Source organism: Panthera tigris, chromosome X, assembly GCF_018350195.1.
Source record: "Panthera tigris isolate Pti1 chromosome X, P.tigris_Pti1_mat1.1, whole genome shotgun sequence".
Taxonomy (NCBI): Eukaryota; Metazoa; Chordata; class Mammalia; order Carnivora; family Felidae; genus Panthera; species Panthera tigris.
In genome coordinates, this window is record NC_056677.1 from 34,942,798 (window position 1) to 34,965,422 (window position 22,625).

Genomic DNA, 22,625 nt, shown 5'->3' on the forward strand with positions numbered 1-22,625 from the left:
CAGCCCTCTGGGAGTTTGCCTGTGTGTGTTTATGCGTTTCCGGGCTGGGGGTGCAGCCACTTTTATAACATCGGCTCTGGGCCTGTGAAACCCACTAGCAAAACGTTCTACTCGGAGGAAAAGGTATTCTAAGGCGGTTGTTGGTTATAGGGCAGTGCTCCAGCATCGTGAGCGGTGTTTTCTTGAATACTTCGGTACCATCAAACTGCCTCACTTCTCTCCACCTTGGCCATTGGGCCAGGCTCTGGGCCTCCTATAGACCCATGCAGAGCCAACAGTTTGCAGACCCCACAGTTTGCATCAAGCACGGGCATGTGGCTACGGTACACGGTGGCAGGCCAAGGAGAAGGGAGGCTCCCCAGGGGGGACCCAAGGCCCAGGAGGGCCTGCTGGCACAAGCGTAGAGCTGACCCAGCTTGAGGGAGGTACACCTCCAGACAAGTGCCCCCTGGACCCACTCGGTATACTTCAAACCAAGAGGGAAAGTGGCCCTCTCTCGTTCGGGTGGGCTAGGCCCCAGGTGTAGGAGAACCCTGTTGTAGCAAGTCCCAAATGCTGAGAGGGATTGGGGGCAGGGCAGGAGAGAGCGGGTATCTTCGTGCCTCCCAACACCCCCCACCCTTCTGCAACATTTTCCTGGAATGAACTGAAGTTACTTAGTGGAGTTGCTCCTGAAGCCCCTTGGGGACTGTCACTACTCTTGGTGCAGGACAGCAAGGACGATGGCGTTCGGCCCGAGAGGATCCTCTGGATAGTATTCGTGCTCACCGAAACGAGCCTCGGATTCCGGCGCAAAGCCTCACTGTTCGATAAGACTCTACCTCCCTTCCCACGCCCCGCAGAAAAAACACCCCCGAACTGCTGGGGTGAACACAGAGTCTGAGGCCAGGGTCAGCGGAGGGGCGTCCCCACCACCAACAAGTTGCCGGCCGAGATAACAGCTGTGGGAGGGGGAGGGGAGCCGCAGGCAGCCACGACTGAACGGTTGCGATCTAGAAAATTCAACAAGAGGCCGCCGCGGTAGCGGCGGCGGCGGCTCCAATTAGCTAAGCCAACTGGGAAGGCAGAGAGCGAGGCGGCGGCCCCGCTGATCGTGCCCGGGGCGAGCAGGCGGGCGAGGGCGCGGGGCCTCGGCGCTGCCCCGGCGGCCCTCGCCCGGCCCCTCCCGCGGGCTCTCGGAGCGCGCCTGGTGTTTACACACTGTCCTTCCGACACGGGATCAAGTTTCAGGACGCGATGGAGGCGCCGGGGGCCCGCCACAGGCCCGGGAGAGGGGAAGAGCTGGAGCGGGATCTAAGGCAGCAGTGCGCGGACGAGGCCCAGCTCGCGTGGGCACAGCTAGTGCAGCCGTCCCCCCGGGGGCGGGGTGAGGGGGAAGTCCACCGGGAAGGGCGGGGCTGCGGGGAGCCACCCGCAGCGAGAGGTATCTCCGAGTCGCCAGAGTGGGGTGCTTTGCTTACTCTAGCCGGAGAACTTCCCCCTGGGAGGGGAAGGACTGCTGAGAACCGGGCGCAGGGGCTGCTGTGAGCTCCCCTCGCGAGCTCTTCACCCCTTCCCTCCAGTCCCTTTGATATACTACCCGATGCAGGCCATTGTTGGGGAGGAGGGGGCGGTCTGGGGGCTAGAGGAGGCTCGCGCGATCGGAGACCTCGAGCCTCCCCGTGCGCCCTGGCCCCAGGGCTGCGGAGGCCTCGGGCCGAGTGCCGGAGGGCTCGCCGTTCCGCGCCTCCTCTGAGCTGGCAGCGCGCGGGTGCCCCACGCTGTCAGGCGGCGGTGGGTGAGCTTCCAGCAGCACAGGCACACTGTAAACAGCTGCGTGCGCGCCCTCCCAGCCCGGGCTGGGAACCTCACCCAAACACCATGTCGCCTTCTCTCAGGCTCCCGGCAGAGGCTAGGGGAGACTGGGGCGCGGGCGGCGCGGCTTTTGTAGTCGAGCCTGGGGAAAGAGGGCCCCCACCCCATGCCCAGGCCACCGGGGCCCGGGAGCGAGCGTTCTGAACCTGCAGGGGTGCGGGGTGCTGCGGGGAGGGGAAGGAGTCAGCGCCTGCCCCCTCCCCACTGAATGTCTGCTTTGTTCCGGAAAACAAGGGAAGCATTAGGCTGCTGCCCCCGGGGAAACACAAAACTTCTTTTTGAATCTCGGGAAGGGCGGTTGACTGCGCTACGGGGCTCCCGAGACAGACCGAGGAGGGGAAAAGCTGAGAGGGCGGGCGGAGACCGGGAGACTCCGGAGAGAGGACGACGTACAGAGCGGGGAGGGGGGTGGCGGGGGGAGCCGCTCAGGGTGACTGGGCGGGAGACCCGGGAACCCGACTCGTCGCGAAGGTGCCGCGCGAGTTCCAGCGAGCAGCCGGCCCGGCCAAGTGGCGCCGGCCCAGCCGGCGGCCGTGCCAGCTTCCTGCCCTGCCCAGGACCGCGGAGCAGTCGGGGACGCCGCCGCAGGCTGGCCCGGAATCGCAGGAGGACAGCGGGGGTGGGGGTGGGGGCGCGAAGCCACAAGTAAACCCCGACTAGAACTTTCTGCACATACACCCGCCCCCCCCCTCCCCGAGTGGGCCCAGACCCCGGGCCTGTGGGCGTCAGCTATAGGCTTTACACCTTGGAGGAGGGTGGGGGCAAAGGCCCAGGGAACTCCCTCGCGGAAGGTGGGGGACAGTCTGAGGTGTCTTTGGTCTCATTTGATGACCGCTAATCCGATCGGCTCCCAGGCCCGCTGTGCCGTTCCGAGGGGGCGGGTCAGTTCTGCCCTGGCCGGCAGGATCGGGCATGGGGACGAGCCAAAGCAAACCTGGAGCTCACTCGCTCTCCAGCGCCCTGGCCTCCTCCGGCCGCCACCCCTCACTTCACCTTCCCGCATCTAAGGATCGGGAGGGCACCCAGGCTCTGCCCCACCCCCCCGCGGGGCGCTCCCCTCCGCCCGGGAAGCTCAGACACAGAGCCAGGGTTTTCCCCCTTTCCCCTGGGCTCGCTGGGTTTCTAACTTCCTCTAAACCTCCCTCCTCGCTCCGAAAAGCCCCGAGGAGAGGAGCCGAGAGGAAGCACGCCGCGAGTGTGCGAAATGAAGACCATGTGTGGGGACGGCGGCATCAGAGTGTAGCCGCCGGGGGGTGAGGGGTGGCGAAGGCCCCCGCGCAGCCGGAGGCTCGGGGCGGCAGCAACCAGCGCCTCTGCTCGGCGTTGGGGACGCGGAGCCGCAGCGAAAAGCAGCGAAGAGGCTGGGCTGGCCTCGTGGCGGGCGGCAGGGAGGGGGTGCCGGGGCTGCCGCGCCGTGGGGGGTGGGGGGCGGGGACGCAGCCCCGGCTTCCTGGGCCGCAGCTGCGACCGAGGGCGCAAGAGCAGATCGTGCTCGGCGGCGGCGGCGGCGGCGGCGGCGGCGGCGGCGGCAGCAGCAGCTCGGGCCCGCCGCGCTCGCAGCTGAGAATCAACAAAGGGAGGCGGCGGGCGAGCGGGGGAGGGGCGCCGCTGAGCGTTCGCTGGCTGCTGTGGAATAATAAAAAATAATTAATAATGATAATAAGAGAAAAATCCCCGGGCTTTCATGGCTCTAGGTTTCCGTGTGGCTGCAGGGGGAAGCGCGCTGTCCTTGAGGCGGCCTCTCTCGCCTGGCCTGCCCGCCCCTCCCCCTCCCTCGCCCCCTCCCCTCCCCGGGAACCGGGAAGAGAAAGGTCTGCAGCTGACAAATATTATCCATTCTCCCCATCGATCGCGGAGTGTACAGATGTGAGCGCTTGATGTGCCCGCGGAGCGGCGGATCCTCCCTGCTCGCTCGCTCTCGCCCAGGCTCCGCTCACCGCCCCCCTCCTCCCCCTTTGTTCTCCTCCCCTTTCCCTCTCTTTAAATAGATTTCAGGGCGCTGCCTGTTGGAGAGCAGCTGGCGATCTCTCCCGAGAGAGGGAGCGAGCGCAGCCCGAGGTGCCCTGTCACCAGCCTCCCCTCCCCCACCTCGTCTTCCTAGTGCCGGCCTACCCCCCCCCCAACACCTTTCTCCAGTTTCCAAAACAGAAAACACCGGGAACACCCACGTCCACTGCACCGCGAGTCTCTCGGAGCCTTTGGACCCCTCGCGCAGTCCCTGTGCTGTTCCTGTGTCGGCGTCTTGCTGTTCGGGGAAGGGAGGGGGGCGCAGGGAGGGGACCCGGGGACGTGCCGGAAGAGCTGAGGGTCGGGATCTTTCCCCGGCAGCAGCGGGGACGCAGCCCCGGTCGCGCTGAGGGGGGACAGTTTATCCATTAGGGAAAGTCGGCGGAGGCGGCCCTTTTATTCCTCTTTTGCAGATGGCAGATTAAGCCGGCAGCGTCCGGCCTCAAAGGGGCCGGCCGCTCGGCGAAGGGTTAACCCGTCGACCGGTAATCGCGGGCGCGCACACACACACACACACACACACACACACACTCACTCACGCGCGCGCGCGGCGCGCCCTCCCCGCCCGCCCGGACGCCCGCCACAGCCCGCAGTGCGCCCGGGGCTGGCGGGGGGACTCGGGGGGGGGGAGGGGCGGGGCGGGCTTAACCAGGCCGCTCGACTGAGCCGAGGCCACCTCGCCGTCTGTCACTTAAATGATTGTCCTCCGCTCTGCTCGGTGCGGTCAGTACGGGCTGTTAACAGGCAGTTGCAATCAGTTTCCGAAAGGTCAGCCAAGGTCCTCCGGCTCTCGCAGACGGAAGGCATTACGAAACCGCTTTTGTATCTGCAGGCACTTTAGAAAAAGAGGCGAGGAGGGGCGCACCGCAGCGCCGCGGTGCTGCGAGCCCCGAGAGAGGGGCGGGGGCCGCAGGGCGGGGGAACTCGCCCCCCCCCCAGTCCCCCGCGGCCTGGACCCGCGGAGGGGAAACCACCGGGCGAGTGACCCAGGCCCTCCCGATTTCGATGGGGAAGCAGGAAATAATGGTGGGGGGGGGGGGCAGGCGGCAAGGAAAGGAGGAATGGGAGGAAGTGGGAGAGGCGTCCTGGCTCCCCTCCTCGTCCGGCCTGCGGCCCACACCAGGACCCGGACGAGGGCCAGCGGCCTTGGGTGCGCAAGACCCCTCTCGGACTCTCAGATCCTCCTGACGCTGGCAAGTGGGCGAGGTGTGGTTGGGGGATAAAGAGAGACCCTCGCAGAGCCAGCGAGTCCCCGCACGGTGTCTGAAGACGCTGCTGCTGCCGCCGCTAGAAGTCGTCCATCAGCAACCAGTCCAACCTGCCAGTGATAATGTGCGATCAACACCAAATCACCCCCGCCAGGCGCGATCCATCATCGCTGCGCGCCGCGGGCCCGCGAGAGGCTGACTTGGGGCTGGGGGCGGGGGGTGTGGAGCAGGAAGCTGTCGCCCAGCGCACTGGGACTCCCTGCGCACCTAGCTGCCCCTCTTGGAGGTCTGCATTACTCTCCAAGTTCTCCAGCCGCAAAGCGCAGACCGAGTTCCCGGCGCAGGTCACTTAGGAGCCCGCGCGTCCTCTGCGCCCTACCACCCGGGTCACACCCTACAAAGCCATCCCTCCCTCAGAGCTGCCCTGCCGGTCCCTTCCCCCTCCTCTGAGAAAGCCTGGCTGGCGGGAAATTAATATTTAATATCGTGAAATTGATTAAAGGGCTGGAAGCCGGCGATGGGGTAGGGGGAAGGGTAGGGGCATAATTAAAGATCTGAGAGTCGTGGCCGGTCCTCGTCTGCCAGCCCCACGCGGCCTTTGTGAGGCTGAGGCGGGGTCGAGTTGGGCTGAGCCTGGCGGTCCTAGAGCGGTGGCACACGCAGCCCAGGTTCTGGCCGGTGCCCGAGGGCAGACGGCAGGGGTGGCTCGGCGGGGGCTGGCTGTCCTGGAGATGGCGAGTAACCTTTCCGCACCAAGAGCCTCGCGTCCTTTGCTGCCCGCATCGTGGACTCCTCTCGGCCTCAGGAGCTTGAGGGTCGCGTGCTGCAGCTCCTCCCTGCTAGTTCGGCACAGAAGCGCCTTACCCGCCCCGGGGGGCACCTTCAGGGGGCGTCCCCCTGCAACTCCAAGGTCCCCAGCGCAGCTTCACACCGGGCCTGGCTCCGAGGCCCCTTCCCAACCCCTGACGGGGGTCTTCCGGGCCTCACACAGCCCTTGGAAAGCGGAGAGTCAGATCCACCAGGTTCTGTAACTGGGGGATCCTGAGACCGAGGTTGCCCCCAGCCGCCGCTGGTTCTTTCTCATCCGGGCCCCACCCAGACCGCTCCCGCTTGGGGCAGCTTAACTCGTTCAGCTGCACTGCAGATGGGGCCTGCCGCTCCAGGCGGGGGTCTGTAGGGAGCCTTCACCGAACCTGCTCCGTGGGCCGCCTATCGTGCCTTTTATGGTTACCGCGCCTTCCCGGAGGGTCGCAGGGCTGGACAGGGCCGGAGGTGGGTGCGCCGGGGCCACCCGTGCTGGTGTTACTAGAGGAATTCGGTGGGCACATGGTCAGCAGTAACCCTTTGGTGCCGACTACAATTTAGAAAGCGATGGTTGGCTTGGTGGCAGGATGGACCCTCAGTTCCTGGAGGCCTGGCTTCAAAGGGCCGCTTTGAATTTTTTCTTGTATACGATTTATTTTTTGGTGAAGCATCATGTCTAAAACGTACAACGAGTGTGCAGAGGGGAGAAAATGCACATAAACACAACATGCAGCGTTCTTGGCCCCGATCGGCTGGGGAGAGTCAGGATACTCCTCCAGGCTCCAGGCCCGCTAGAGGGAAGGTCAGGACCAGGGACGGCTAGGTCCGGTGTTGGGTTTATTGCTGTACTTGAACAAAGCGCAGGGAGCTGCCTAAACTGGGGCAAGAGAGGTAATTAAAAGAGGGGCCGCAGAAGGAAGGAAAGGCTGGTGTGGTTGTAGCTTAGGCGGGTGGAGGAAGTGTTCTCCAGAAGAATAACAAGCCTGTGCAAATGTTACGCAGAACAAGTTTATTTCACCAAAACAAAACCAAAAAAGTTCTCATTCAGCCTCTCACGCTGAGCTGATAAGCAACATGCAAACTTTGGATGGAACCTTGAACTGGTGGGAGGGGCCAGCCGTGAAGTTTACAAAGGACAAGGGCTAGCTTTTCCAGGTACTCCTCTGTTGCCACCATTTGTGATTCTACCTGCATCGGCTGCTCCCTAGGGGAGCCCTTGTGACCTCCCAACCTGAGCCCGAGGCGAGATCACTCAGAATGCACCGCATTCATCAATGCCATTTCTGGTAAATTGGACCTCAGGTTTTGGAGTGTCCTAGGAAGAAGGCAGCCTACGCTGTGCGCATACCGATGTCAGAGCCCATGTGATGAGCGGTACACGTTTTGTAGTCTTTTACTAGGTACCATTACGGATCTCATAACCGGATGTACCAGATTTTCCAAGAGAATCCTGATTTCAAGAGCTCTGGGCCTTGTGTCTTCCCCGGGCACGAGCCCCTACCTGCGGTCACTGGAGTTACGTCATCGTGCCCCAAAGGTGTTCCAAGGCTTACTGGACGATCTGCCAAGGCAGGAGTGACCGGGTGGGGGGTGGGGGGTGGGTGGGACTGTCTTCTGGCGGGGGGGTTGGGGGGGGCGGTGAGGCCTGCACCTACTGGTACCTGCCGGTCCTCTGCCCACCACGTCTACTCCAACAGCCATCCTCACGGTCCTTATTTCGGCCAGGGCCTAGCCCTACCTCCTCGGAACCGGAGCCTGGGGGAGTTGGGTGACAAAATATCCCTTTAGGGCCCGTCCAGGTAGAGCGCCTGGCAGGGTGCCTGTCCGGGGAAGTCGCAGGACCGGGTCCCCGGGGGTCCCAGCGGGCCACGGAGGAGCGGCCTCCCCCCCCCGCCCGCCCCGGGGGGGGGACACAGCCGCCCGCACGGACTCCCGTGGTGGGGTGGGGGGCGCCGCCCGCCTCCCCCGCCACCCCCGGCGCCGGCGGCCCGCGAGGCTGCTCGCCGGCCGCCATCTTAGCCCGGGCGGCGCGGGCGGCGCTGCCCCCGGCGGTGGGACTGCAGAGCCGCAGGCCCGGCGGAGGCGGCCGCGCGGGCGTTCCCGGGCAGCCGGGGGTGGTGGGGGGTGGCGCGCGGGGCGCCGCGCCCGCTCCTTCCGGAGCCCCCTCCGCGCGGCGGGGGACTGCCGACCCCCGGCCCCGGGCGGCCGCCCCTGCTTAAGGCGCAGTCTGGAGTCGCCCCTCGCCGCGCCGCCCGAGCGGATTTTAATCCCGAGAAACGACCTCTGGTTCCCGGACTCCGGCAACGGTCAACACGTTGTCACCTCTCCCGCCGAACTTGGGCTGCTGTCCCCGACCGCAGCGTGCGGTGGCAGCTCCCCGGGCGGGGCGGGGCGGGGCGGGGGCGAAGCCTGCGGCGCGATCCCCACCGTTCAAGAGATTTCTCAGTCGCTCTCGGGGCAAGATAAGATTGGAAAGTTACCTCTCTTTAAGGGATCTTGATTGGAGAAGACTGCCACGCTATTTGTCCACTTTTTTGACATGCGTTTATGGAGGGCTTGCTAAGGGCAAGGCACTGTGTTAGGTCCTAGGGGGATGCAAAAGTACAAAAGTGAATTTTTTAAAAAGGCATCCCCTGGCCCTCAAGTGATTTACAATCTAGGTGGGAAGGCAGACTTGTAAATGACTAACTAAACACAAATAAAAGGCAACGTGAAATGAATGTAAACAAAGGGCATGAATCCTGCAGTAAATGGCCTGGGGAAGGGCCAATTAATGATTTTAAAAATAACTTTTACTCCTAAAAATACAGAATCCAGTTCTGGGAGGGGAAGAGAGGAAAGGATAAAAATTTACTAACACTGGATAGTTCCAGGGTTCCAGGGAATAACAGTCATCACTTCTGAAAGGTTGATGTTTAGGAAAAATGGTGAAAGTTTATTTAAACTAAGCAGAATACCAAGAATCAGAAACTTCGGATTCATTTATCAGCTCCTGACATTAGCTGGGTGGTAGAGATGATGCAATTTTCTATCAAAACCCAAAGGTTTTAAAAATAAAACTAAATGGAGGATTAGAAACTTGTAGAAAGGTTTCAGGCTTACAGATAATGGGAATTAAAAGAAAACACACAGAACAAAAAAGATCACCCTATTTATGTGCAGATGGTCTCCAGGAGGTGAACGTGCAGAAAACTGTCCCAAGATGATTTGTACAGAAGTTGGGGAGTGTGGGAAAATTAGTCATAGGTCAAAGAAAATTAAGCAAATTAAAAAGTGAGGCAATTATTAACCCCAGGAAAAAAAAAGCGGACAAGAAAGGAAAAGCAATCACTGAAGTTCATTTGTCTGGGCAACAAACAATATATATGTGGTCATAAAGTAAACACTGCATATGAATTTAATAAGAAATTATGATATAGCTCTATCGTAAGAGTGGGAGAGCTAAAGTATGATACAAAGAACTAAAACCCTCCTCTACCAGGGGTACCTGGGTGGCTCTGTCGGTTAAGTGTCTGACTTTGGCTGATCTCATGGTTTGGGGGTTTGAGCCCAGCCTCGGGCTCTGCACTGACAACTCGCAGCCTGCTTGGGATTCTTTTTCTCCCTCTCTCTCTGCCCCTCCCCCCCAATAAATAAATAAATAAATAAATAAATAAATAAATAAACATTAAAAGAATTAAAATCATGGGACACCTGGGTGGCTCAGTCAGTTAAGTGTCTGACTTCTAAAAAAAAAAAAAAAGTGCCTGACTCCTCAGGTAATGATCTCATGGTTCTTGAGTTCAAGCCCTGCATCAAGCTCTCTGCTGTCAGCACAGAGCCCCCTTCGGATCCTGTCTCCCTCTCTCTCTGCCCCTCCCCTGTTTGTGCTCTCTCTTTTCTCTTCCTCAAAAATAAATAAATGTTTTAAAAAATTAAAATCCTCTTCTACCATACTAGGGGGTCGACAGATGATAATTACTATGGATTATTCAAGAGAAGGCCACATCTGTGTATTAGAAATATCATGGTATCTGGGCGCCTGGGTGGCTCAGTCGGTAAAGGGTCCGACTTTGGCTCAAGTCATGATCTAAATGGTTTGCGAGTTTTAGCCCATAACCGGGCTCTGTGCTGAGGGCTCTGTGCTGAAGGTTCTGTGCTGATGGCTCAGAGCCTGGAGCCTGCTTCAGATTCTGTGTGTCTCTCTCTCTCTTTCTCTGTCTGCCCCTCCCCTGCTGACACTCTGTCTCTCTCAAAAATAAATGAACATTAAAACATTTTTTTTTAGAAATATGGTGGTATCTACCAGAAGAAACAAGCAGAACAAGGGAGGGGTCTGCAGAACGTTTTGTACCAAGACTTTATATACTATTTGGCTTCATTGGGCAAATATTCCTTTGCGAAAAACTACAATTTAAAAAAATTTAAAAACACATTGGGGCGCCTGGGTGGCTCAGTCGGTTGAGCGCCGACTTTGGCTCAGGTCACGATCTCGCGGTCCGTGAGTTCGAGCCCCGCATCGGGCCCCTGTGCCGACAGCTCAGAGCCCGGAGCCTGTTTCAGATTCTGTGTCTCCCTCTCTCTGACCCTCCCCCATTCATGCTCTGTCTCTCTCTGTCTCAAAAATAAATAAACGTTAAAAAAAAAAAATTAAAAAATAAATAAATAAAAACACACATTCTTGGAAGCATAAAACTCTGAGAACGACTCAGTCACAATGATGTAACTAATGTCCTTTGAAACTATCTTCCTTCAACACACCCAATTCAAATTACCCAAAGTGTGGAAGGAAACGGGGAGGGAGGTGAATGGTTTTGGGGCTCCCAGACTATACATTCCTGGTTAAAAAGGAAGAGCAAATCCTCTAAATTTGTCCTTGTCGAGAGAGACACCATTTACGGCCTTCCTGTGAAAATACCTTTCCAAGTATTGATGGAAATGAACAGGAGTAGACTTTACAGAGCTAATTTAGAAGGCTTCCAAAGGCTTTGCCTACCAGCCTATTACTGACACCAGAAAAAAAACCCTCTCTGGAGTTGTTTAATTGCTTTATTGGGATGATCTTCCACTTTTTTTTTTTTTTTTAAGTAGGCTCTATGCGCAACATGGGGCTCAAACTCGTGACCCTGAAATCAAGAGTTGCAAGCTCCACTAAGTCAGCCAGCCAGGCACCCTGATCTTCCACTTTCATTTACTTTATATATTTTTATTTTTTATTATTCTTAAATAATCTCTCCACCCCATGTGGAGGCTCCAACTCATGACCCCAAGATCAAGAGTCCTATGCTCTACCCACTGAGCCAGCCAGGCATCCGTTCTTCCACTTTTAAATGTAAATGATCCTCATCCATTACACGTTAGTGTGAATTTCCTTTCACAGGTAACTTGTTAGGATGTCAAATTCTATTGCACCACCTGTTAGGGTCTTACACTCAAACGCCTACACCCGGTACATAAAGGCCTGCAGTTAACATCCCTTAAAGTCTTCACATTCAAAACCAAAGAAAACACGCCCCCTCCAAAATAATCCCACCTTGCCTGCTAAACAAGACATAGATAGAGTGACACCCCTGTCTTTTTTTTTTTTTTTCTTTCTTTATCTCCAAACAAAACCTAGGAGAGACCCAGTGATTTATGAACACTGGACCCTGCAGATGAGAGGTGACAAAGCAAAGAGTAAATGGGCCCTAGTGCTCCAACCTGCTGGGTCAACACTGGCTTGGTCTGCAGCCTTCGGCTGTCCCACTCTGCTCCCAAGATGCCCTTTTGACCCCTGTCCTGCCCTTTGTCACCATCCCTTTTCTTCTTGATCAGAGAGAGAATCTGTTTCTCCTCTGCCCTGAGGAGGACTGCCACTGGCCCAGTTGGTGACCGTAAGAACGGGAGTGAGTGAGGAGCCCTGGGCCTGAATTCCAGCCCTCACTCCCTATCTTGGCCGGGGAACCTTTGTGCAATACACAAACCTCACAAACGGATGCGGCGGCCCTGCCTGAGAAGCCAGCTTATTTCAGGGGCCTCCCGGAATGCTGCTTGGTTCCGACCTACAAGGCTCCCGCTGAATCTGGGTTTCTTTGGTTTCCAAAAGAGAAGTAGCCAGCCCCACAGACTGAAATCACCTGAAGGGAGGCTGGAGTAAGCCAGGTACATCCTGGTACATCCTGGAATATCCTGGACGGTGGAGGTGAGGTCAGGAAAGGGGCAGGTAGGTCGAAGTTCACCCAGGACTTCTCCACTAACCCGGGGACTTCGTTTTTTCATTGGGATCTAAACCGTGAGCCTCCGGCCCCAAAGCCTGGCTGAAAATTAAGTCTTCGTGAGCAAAAAGGAAAGCAGGCCAGAGGGTGCACATGCCTTTTGGATTTTCAAAAACGGGAAAATGATTGGATTTCAGATTTAGGGAAGGTGTGTCACGTTAAGACAGCCAGAGAAAATAATAACTGCCAATTCCAAAGCAAAACAAAATCATGTTTTTCCACCGCGTTTCTCTCTCTGTCTCCTAGTTGAGCCACAATGAAATAGCGGATCAAATAGCAGATCAAAGGCAGAGGCAAATACAATTATGTTGCCTGTGAAACCCCTAGCATGAAATTAGAAGTCAAACTCTCCATTCAGGGGTTAGAGACAAAGATAATGGGAACCTGGGGCCCTAGAGATGTACGCAGCCCCTTTCAGTCACAGTGTTCTCCATGCTGGATATTTAAAACCACACCTGAGGGTAGGGGACACACATTAAGTATTAGAGTAATTTATTATCAGACTAATATATTATTTTTTCCGCACCTACTTTAGGAAACGCATAGACCACATTTCCAGCTTTGTACCAACATAAAGATACCGGTATGTTGGGGAAAAAGAAGGGTGGGGGGGGGGGACTTGTAAGCAAATGGTAAAAATGATGTTGTCTGAAGCAATGAAGGGCCGGCACAGATCCCCCCACAGATGGAGGGCAAAGGCTGGGGGCAGCCAGATTGCTAGTCCTGTCCCCTACCCGCTTTCCCTTTCAATGCCGAAGGGTCTAGACCCTATCTGATCCCAACACACAATTCTTCCTCAGTCCTTCCCATACTTGACGAGCTCAACAGAGAGAGCTGTCCTTCGATAATGTCTATTTTTCATAAATCCCATATTTGCTTTATGGATCTATTTCTTTTATCCTGGCCTAATTTTAACTGCCTCCCCCACCCCCTGTGTAACGTCCGCGGCCTCTTGAGAGTACCGGTTCCTATTATAACATAGACTATTCTGTTTAGAGCTAAGCCTGGCATGGCTCCACACCCTGCCCCCCACCCCCAACCTGGCCATAAATTCTTTCACACTCCTCCCAACAGAGGTAGAGTCTAAGTCCTTTTCCCTTGAATCTGAACGAACGGGCTTGGGGCTTGCCGTAACCAGTCAAATAACAGGTGAAATGAGGCCACGTGACTTCTGAGGATGGGTCAGAAAAGGTGATACAGTTTTCATCCCATTTGCTGGCGGGTTTGGTCTTGGGGCCCTGAGCTGCCGCTATGTAACCTCAAGTTCATAAGCCGCCATGCTGTGTGGGAGCCCAGGCCACACGGAGAGCCCCCTGTTTGTGCTGTAGGACACAGCTGAGGTCCCACCCAGCAGCCAGACATGCGGGGGTGGGCGGCAGCTGCCTCCAGGCGATTCTAGCTCCCTGCTGTTGAGTCTCTCCACCCAATTCTGAACCCACAGAATCCCCGAGCAGAATTCAGTTGCTTCTGAGTGAGCTCCCTTGCAGCTGACACGGCGATGACCCTTATTTTTGTGATAGTAAGTAGGGGAAACCAGTTTTATAACATGTTGTGAAAGCCATGGAAGACGGTGAGCTGGATTAAGCGTGGAAGCGTGGAGGTGAGGTCATGACCGCACGCTTCGTGAGTTTGAGCCCTGAGTCAGGCTCTGCCCTGGCTGTGCAGAACCTGCTTGGGATTCTCACTCTCTCTCTCTCTCTCTCTGCCCCTCCCTTGCTTGCACTTTCTCTCTCTCTCTCTCTCTCTCTCTCTCTCTCAAAATAAATAAATAAACATTAAAAAAAAATAGAAGCGTAGAAGGCAGGACATTTTTGATCATGACCCAAATCCTCCACCTTCTATGACCTAAGTAACCTCTTGTTCTTCATGGAAACCCTATAGGACAGTGGTCCATCTGTTTCTCAGATCTGATCTCACACTTCCTGAAGGACGTGGCTGAAAGCACCCTACTTGTTGTCCCCTCCGGACTTACACTGGCTGCACAAGGGAGTCAGTTCACCGGGCAGGAGACAGGGACCAAGCACCTCCACCTGGCTAGCTTTGCTCTCCCATCGATTCTCTTCTCTCCCCACATTCTTCTCGCCTGTTCTCGAAGGTTCTCCCATCAGGGGTGGGGAGGGATGGAATATGGAAGGGAGGTCAGCGTCAGTTTCTTCCCCCACAACTCCACATCTTTCATTCTGTCTCCAACTTTCATTCTGTCACACTGGCTAGGCCGTACGGCCACAGAATCACCCAGGGATTCAGTGCCCTTTGGCCTGTCCCTTGGCACCTCCTCCTTCACTAGCCCCTGCTGCCCGGCGGCCCACAGACCCTAATTCATAGCCTGCCCTCCTGGGGAAGTGCTGAGCTCAGAGGATGAGTCCTGGGGAGGGGTTGCGACCATGTAGAAAGCAGAGAATATGGGGATTCCCGGTGGCACCCCCCCCCACCTCCCCCACACCCTCCCCGCAACAAGCAAAGCAGCCAGGGAACAGGAGCAGAGGTCAGGCGGAAGGGACAGTTCCCCCGACCACAGAAAGCCAGCACCGACTGGGATTATCAGCCGCTCACTCATCTTGGGGAGGCCTGACCCTCGGAGCACAGCCAGGGCTCAGTCACAAGTCAGCCCTGCTCAGGAGAGCCCAGGGGCCTGGGACCTACCCCTTCCCCAGAACCCGAGTCCAGCGCTCACACGGGGGCTGCCCGCCCCTGCTGGACTGTGGGGTCCCTGGCTCCAATTCACAGGGCCGCTGGAACACACATTGTTAGAACCAATTGTGTCTTCTGACCCAAATCCCACCCCAGCGAAACCTGTGTCCGGCTAGGGCCTGGCACCAACCTTCCTGCCTACACTTCAAATAATACCAGCCCAAACTCCCTCAGGCCTTCAAGAACAAGGGCACAACATTTATTAAAATCTTCTTATTACCTTGCCGGTGTTTTCCATGCAATTATATCATCTAATCTTTCCCCAATCTTGTGATGGAGGCATTCTCAAACAGATTTCACAGATAAGCAGACCGAGGCTCAGATAGGTTATACAAGCACTGTGTATGTGTGGGGGTGGGGGCGGGGGCGGGGGCAGAGGGTCCCATCGTAAGCCCAGATGTGTCTTGCTCCAAAGGTTTCCATCACACCTGTGATCTCCCAAACATTTAATTTTTTTTTTAACGCTTATTTATTTTTGAGACAGAGAGAGACAGAGCACGAACGGGGGAGGGGCAGAGAGAGAGGGAGACACAGAACCGGACGCAGGCTCCAGGCTCTGAGCCATCAGCCCAGAGCCCGAGGCAAGGCTCGAACTCACAGACCGCGAGATGGTGACCTGAGTTGAAGTCGGACGCTTCACCGACTGAGCCACCCAGGCGCCCCTCCCAAACATTTTTTAAAGTAAAGTCTACATCCAACAACACGGGCTGGAACTCAGGATCAAGAGTCACATGCTTTACCGACTGAGCCAGCCAGGCATCCCAACCTCCCAAACATTTTTTTTTAATGTTGGGTTTTTTTATTATATATTTTTTGAGAGATGGAGAGAGACAGAGCACAAGTGGGGGAGGCGCAGAGAGAGAGGGAGACACAGGATCCGACGCAGGCTCCAGGCTCCGAGCTATCAGCACAGAGCCTGACTCAGGGCTCGAAATCATGAACCGTGACATCATGACCTCAACCGAAGTTGGACACTTAACCAACTGAGCCTCCCAGGCGCCCCATTTAAAAACATTTTTTAAATGTTTATTTTTGAGAGAGAGAGACAGAGAGCAGGGGAGAGGCAGAGAGTGAGGGAGACAGAATCTGAAGCAGGCTCCAGGCTCCAAGCTGTCAGCACAGAGCCTGACGCGGGGCTCGCACTCGCGGACCATGAGATCATGACCTGAGCCGAAGTCGGACACAAGCCACGGAGCCGCCCGGGCGCCCCTTAAATTTATTTATATATTTTTAATGTCCCAAACATTTTGATCATGTATTTTGTGCCAGGCCCTGAGGTGGGCTTGCAAAGATCAATAAAAGAGTCTCTGCCCTTGGGGAGTTTGGAGTCTAGTGGGGGAGGCAGAAACACGGCAATACAGTGGGATAAGGGGGCTGAAGGCGAGATGATCTAAGTACCACGGAGTCCGTCTGAATATCCTGATCATTACTGCCTTTCCAGCCCACCTCTACTTTCTTAGCTCCTTTGGTTCCTTCTGATAGGCCACTCTTCTTGTCCTTCCTAGGGCATTAGCTGCTGGCTTCCCTCCCATGTCTGTTTTCTCCTGTCAAAGGAGTCTGCACCCACACACCTGGCAGGAATCCTGGTACCCTTACTAGACCCTGACTGCAGTCCCAGACTTCCTCAGCTGGAAAATGGGCACAGGGGCCCAGACACTGAGCAGGCTGGTAGGCCCTAGTAAGGCTTTTATGGAAGCCTGTTAAAGGGCTTTGGGCTTCCTCTGATGAAAGGCGCTTAAGTGCATCTGGTTTTGATTACAGGGGAGGAGAAAGCCAGGCAGTCTCTCGGGGGTTGGACCAGTCATCTGGCTCTGCCTTCCTCGGGCAGAGCTGGCTGCTGGTGAGGCCAGGAGGCCAGGTGTGTGTGGGGAGGGGGGGGTGGGGAGGGTTAGCAGGCAGGAAGCAGAGCCTGTACGAAACTCCCCAATTCTCTACTAAGACTCCTAACCCCAGCCCCTGGCTCTGCCAGGCAGGACTCCCCCCCAAAAAACAGCATGATGGGTCAGAGGTGCCAGGATCCTTTGAGAAAGTCAAGTTCATAGTGGCCGCTGCCCACTCCTGACCAACAAATAGCTCTTTACTGATCACCAACTCTAAATATCTCTAAAATATCCTCCCAAGAACCCCCCTGACCACCCAACAACCTTCTGGACTGCTCTTCTCCTTCTGACGAAGTTAAAATAGACTTCTGCCTCAAGGGTTTGCGCAAGCGACGAAAATTAAGGAAATGCAGACTTTTAAAAGTTAAAAAAAAAAAGCAAAAACCCTCAACGTTTTCTTTCTCCTTTTCAACTGGCCGGTTATCATTTCCCATCAAACAGGCATCATTCAGGATTCCACCGCACTGTAACTGACAACATGCTGGAGTAAAGAAAGAGCTTAATATTAAAACAAAGTGGCTGTCCCAGAACGTCATCAGGCAGTCCCGAGCTGCTCAGTGCCCAGCACCTGTCCCTGCGCGGGACTCCACGCGGGAACAAAAAGCTCTTGGGGGATCGGATGGGTTAAACACAGTCCGCGGTTCTCGAAACGAAAATGCATTTTCTTATTCCCGCCCTGATTCAATCCTGCTGCGTGTTATTATTGTCAAGTCTCTTCGCACCGCCGTTTCTAAAAAGAAAAACCGTGGGTCTGCACGGCCCTTCGCCGCCTGCTCGGCTTTTATTGTGCACGCAGCCTGGTCTGTCTGCGTGGATTCAGCACGTCGTGACCGCTTCGCAGGCGCGCACGGACACCCTCGGATTGGCATTTCGAGAAGAGCTGGATGCATTGTCTCAGTGGCGACACACACACACACATACACACACGCACGCACACACAGATAATAAAGGGCTACAGACCTCTGGCCAACCCTCCTCGCAACCCATAATTAGAGATGACCTTTGCAAAAGGCAATTAAAATATGGTAATGATCGATGCGCTCACCCCCCCCCCCCCCCCCCCGCTTTCCAAAAGGGGAAATACACAGAATACACAGGTGTTGGCTTCAGGAGGCTCCACCTGGCCCGGCCAGGAGGCCTCCTCCAGCTCATGAATGAACTCTTTCTCTAGGGAAGCTTCGATTCCCCGCTACCTACGCGAGCGCTGGCTCTTCTCCTCCCCCTCCCCTCCCCCACCAATGCTCAGGCAGCCAGGAGCTTGCTGGCGGCGGCGGGGCTTTGTCATCGGAACGCACACACAGACACGCACACGCGCGCACCCGGCCACCACGGGACCGCGGCGGCCGCTGCGCTGTGTCCTTCCTCCCTGCGCTCCCCTCCCCGCCCCCTCTTTTTAAGAGCTCCACCAAACCCTTTCTTCCGTCCTTTATGTATGCGATCCTTTTAATCGAGGAGCTCGGGAAGCATTTTAGGGGGGGCCTCCCGCGGGGCGCGGGACGGCAGGACTCAGGACGCGCGCGGAGAGGACGCGTGGGCAGCCGGGCTTTGTTCTGTCCCTTGTCCGGGTCCGGAGGGCGGAAAAGTCTCTGCCGCCCTGGGGCCCACCGGCGAATTGGCGGTGGCCAACGCCAGCAACCCCCCACCGCCACCAAATTGGAACACGTGAAATCCCCTCCGGAGTTCACTTCGTTCGGACTTGGTCCGGGTGGGGTGCATCGCTTCGGGGAGGGTCTCCTGGTCCACAAGTGGCTCTCCCCATACAGGCAAATGTGCAGTGTCATTATGGTGGCTCCTGTTGCTCGGGTCCCGGGGTGCTCGGGCGGGCGCGCGCACCCCATCCCTACCCGGGGTGGAGGGCGGGAGGGGGGGCCCTGGGGCTAGGGCTTCCCGGGGGACTGCGTGGAGGAGACGCCGCGTCGGGCCCTCCCGCACCTCCCGGCTGCCTTCTGAGACCGCGAGCACGGAGCCAGGGCGGCCTCTCGCCTTTCATTACCGGGCCTACGAAAGCAGCAGCCCAGGCAAATATGTAGCTATTAAAATTAATCGCCCTGCGTTGTCAGCTGAACATAATGCAAATTATTTATGGGCTGTCTGCGCAATATTTATCATCGTGCAGGCTCCAGGCGCTTCGTGCCTCCCGGCCTCCCCCGCCCGCCCCGGCCCGCGCAGGGCGAAGCTGCGCACAGGCTGCGGCGACCAGGGGGCTCTGGGCACCGTAATGGGATTCCGAAGGCGAGGCCGCGCACCACGCTGCCTTCCAGGCCGAGAGCCTCATTTTAGTTGCTGGCACGCTTGCCACATTCGCTGGAGGCCTACTACGTGCAAAAATAGGAGGTCTGCGAAACTGGGGGGGGGGGGGGGAGGGTAAAAACCGATCTGGAGAAATCGTAACCAAACAGACAAGTTCAGGCCCGAGGGGAGATGCAGGCGGAGGCTCCTCGGCTGCCGAAGTGAATTTTCTGTGGCTCAAGTCTGTGCTCCAACCCCAGAAACATATGTTTGCGGAAGCTGGCTTCACAGTCAGAGGAACCGAGAGCATCGGAGGTGCCCACCAGATCCGAGGAACCATGCTGCTGACTGGAACAGGAATTCGGTGTCCTTCGAGCCTCAAAACTTGTTTGCAGATCGCAGATAACAGATTAACTGCTAATTGTCGGAATCGGCCAACCATTTAGTTTATCACTGCTGGGGGCCCCTTGGTATTCGCTGCACTTTTTATATGCAAAAACAGCCTTGGTACCTCCTAAACGGCTTTTGTGCGGCTTTTGTTTCTCTTTCAAATACGGTGTTTTAAAAAACAGCAGCAACACGCCACCCCACCCCCTCTCCAACCGAGCCTTCTCATTAAAAAAAAAAAAAAAAAAAAAAAAACACAGGAGGAGAAATAATCTATAGGACAATCCCCCCCTACTGGTCGGCGCTGGCGTTAGGGCTTTTTACGGCAGATCGAGTCGCCCTGGGCTGCAGAGGTAAACAGGCTTTCTGCACCGCTGCTAAATGAATCACGAGGGGGAAGAGCGGGGACTACGGGGCGGAGGAGGCCTCGGGATCCGGGCTGGGTGCCAGGGAGGGGAGGGCGCGGCACAAGGGGCAGTGGGGTGGAGGCGAGCTGACCCTGCCCCGAGGCCTCAGGGCCACGGAGTGGAGACGAAGGTCGGTGGGCGGTCCAGCCAGAGGCCCCCGCCTGCAATCTGCTAGGCTGGGTGAATGCGCAGCCTGGGCCTCTGTCCCCAGCGTGCCTGGGCGCCACCTGGGGCCGGTCACGCTGCGTGAGTCCATCTGTGGGGAAGGAGGTCAGGGGGAGCCCCTCCCATACACAGTTTTAGCAGCTCTGGGCTTTCAGGACGTGGCGGGGGGGCAGGCCTAGGTCTTCTGATGTTCATTTTAAGCATGTTCTTGTCCTTCTTCACTGTCCCCACCCTGAACGTCAACGTCACCTCATACTTAGCTGACCCAGCCAGAGTCAGGGCCTACTTCCGGGGTCCTGGGGGAGTGGGGTGGCTGTCTATGGCATCTGCTCTCCGGACTAACTGAAGTGGCTAGAAAGCTACTTCGAATTTATATTCTTCATCCGGGTTTCTTCTCCTTACAGTGCGCTTGGAGCTCATCTGAAGGTCCCTTTTCTTTCCGTTGAACCCCTCAATTTTTGACGGAGATTTTCCTTAGGACATTCCAAAGGATTCTCCCACCGCTTCAGAAGCTTAAGTTGAAGTGATGTAAAAGAAAACGAGGTTCAACGCATTAAGTTGCCTTTGGGTTCCCTTTATCTTGCACATTCCTGCATGGATTTGAGGAAGGGCTGATTTTTACTTTGTTTTGTTTTCTAATGGTCAAAATCGCTGTGTTTTCTAGGGCAAGAGAGGCTGAACATTGATCGCCCGTGAAGTGGAGGGGTCTAGCCCCTTTCACAAAGTGCTGTGACAATTTGGTCCTCAGAAGCCCACCTGAGCAGGGCAGGGGAACTGTTATTGTTCCCATTTTCCAGGCAAGGACACTGAGCCCCTCCTCCCCATAAATTTTAGGAATCTAGTCTTCCTCACTGAACCCAGAACCCAGTTGACACCCACCTGCTCCTGCCGGCATCCACCCTCCTCCAGATTAGTGTCATTTAGTAAACGTTGCATCCTTTTGTGAGATGTATCTACTGGGGTCCTGGGCCACCCTCGGCGGTGGGGGGGGGGGCTGAGGCAGCCCCCACCGCCCACATTTGGGGCAGCTCCTCCACAGCCTGCAAACCGCAGGGATCTCAGCTCTTACAGCCTCCTGTTTACTCACTTGCCTCCACCGAGTCAATTTCGACTGCAGACCCGGGAGGACAATTTTAAAGTGTTTCTGCAGACAGACCCTCTGGCCGCGCCGGAAGTGTTTTATGGACCTGTGAGCCGAGTTAATCCCAGGAGGGGCGGCAGGATTAGTCCCTGGTGTAGGTGGGGGATTCCTGTGTTAAGGTTTAATCCCCATGGGAGGAGAGAGACGCGGAGGGGGAGGGTCGCGTGACTTTGGTAATGTGCGCCCCCTCCCCATTAAGCTCTCCGACTTGGTCCGAGGCCGGTGGAAACTGAGGCATGTGGCCCAGGACCTCGATCCTTGGCGAGGCCAGGTGTAGGGAGCCCGAGGCGCCTGGGGTAGACGCACCCTGGGAGATCAGCAGGGACGTGGAGTGCGAGCGGAGAGCGCAGTTGTGTTTTTTCCCCAGGTTTTATTCTCCCAGCCCTGTGGAAAGGAGCAGAGCCGCAACCCGGGGAGGGAGCCGGAAAGAAACACTTAATCACCGGCGTCTCGCTGCTCGTCACGCGAAGATGGCAGCGGCTCCCCTGGGTTTCAAGGTTCCGGGAAAGGCGTGTGTTCTGCCTTGAGGCGCGCGGGCTGCTGCGCTCCCTCCCTTGGCTCGGCGGCCGGCCCAGGCTCTCTCAACGCCCGCTCTCAACGCCCGCAAGTGCGGCCAGGGCGGCCGGTCTGCCCCTCTGCGGGCCCCCTTAGTGGCCAGGGCAGCGGGTCGTAAGTCCCCGCGTGTTAAAATTAAAGGCTCGAGGAGGTGGGGAGCTGATCGCCCAGCGCCGGATCAGACCACGAACCAACCCCCACACCCCCCATCCGGCCCCCGGGCGCGCAAAGGCGTCAAGCTGTGGCCAATGGCCGATGCGAGACCTGCGGGGTACACTCCTACTAGCCGTGGCCGGGGGCCGGCCGAGCCAGCCTTCGCCGGAGAGAAGATTTATCACCATCCTCATCCATGCGCCCACCCCACTGCCTGGACCTCCCCTTTGAGCCCCGACCCATCAGGAAACACAGCGCACAGGTCCCAGGCCAGCCTCTGCCACTTGCCGGGAGGGGGTGGGGTAGAGGGGAGATGCACAGGCCTGACCACCTCGGGCCCCAGGCGTGCAGCGTGCACACTGACGCTGGGGAAGTGGAGGGCAGCTCGGCCCCCCTCCACCCTGATTCCACACCCGGGGCAGCACACAACCGCCAAGGGCTTCTGACGCGCCCTAGCTGGGAGGAGGAAGGGAAGGCAGAGGCCTGGGGGGCCGGCTGTGCGCTTGGATCCCGCGCACGCGCGCGCGGGCTCTCTCGCCCGGAAAGGGGGTCCAGAGTTTATGAGAGGCAGGGTGAGTGTGAACAACCCAGAACCAGCCATCCCCACCGGGACTGACAAGCTGACCTCTCCAAACCCCCAGCCATGGAGCTCCGTGCCCGGGACTGGCGGCTCAAGAGGAGGGGAGGCTACGACATCCGTCCAGTTCTGCGGGAGGAGCCCAGGGATGCACCCTGAGCCCAGGGACCCGTGTGACCCAGCCGCCCCCACAAGCGTCCGTTTAGCTCCGCCTCCCGGGACCACTGACACTTGGTGATAAGGAGTTCCTCCGCAATCGGCTGTCCCCAGCCCCCAGTCACCTCCGGTGGACGTGACCACCGGATGCTATGCGGCAAGGTGGGGCGAGGGGCCT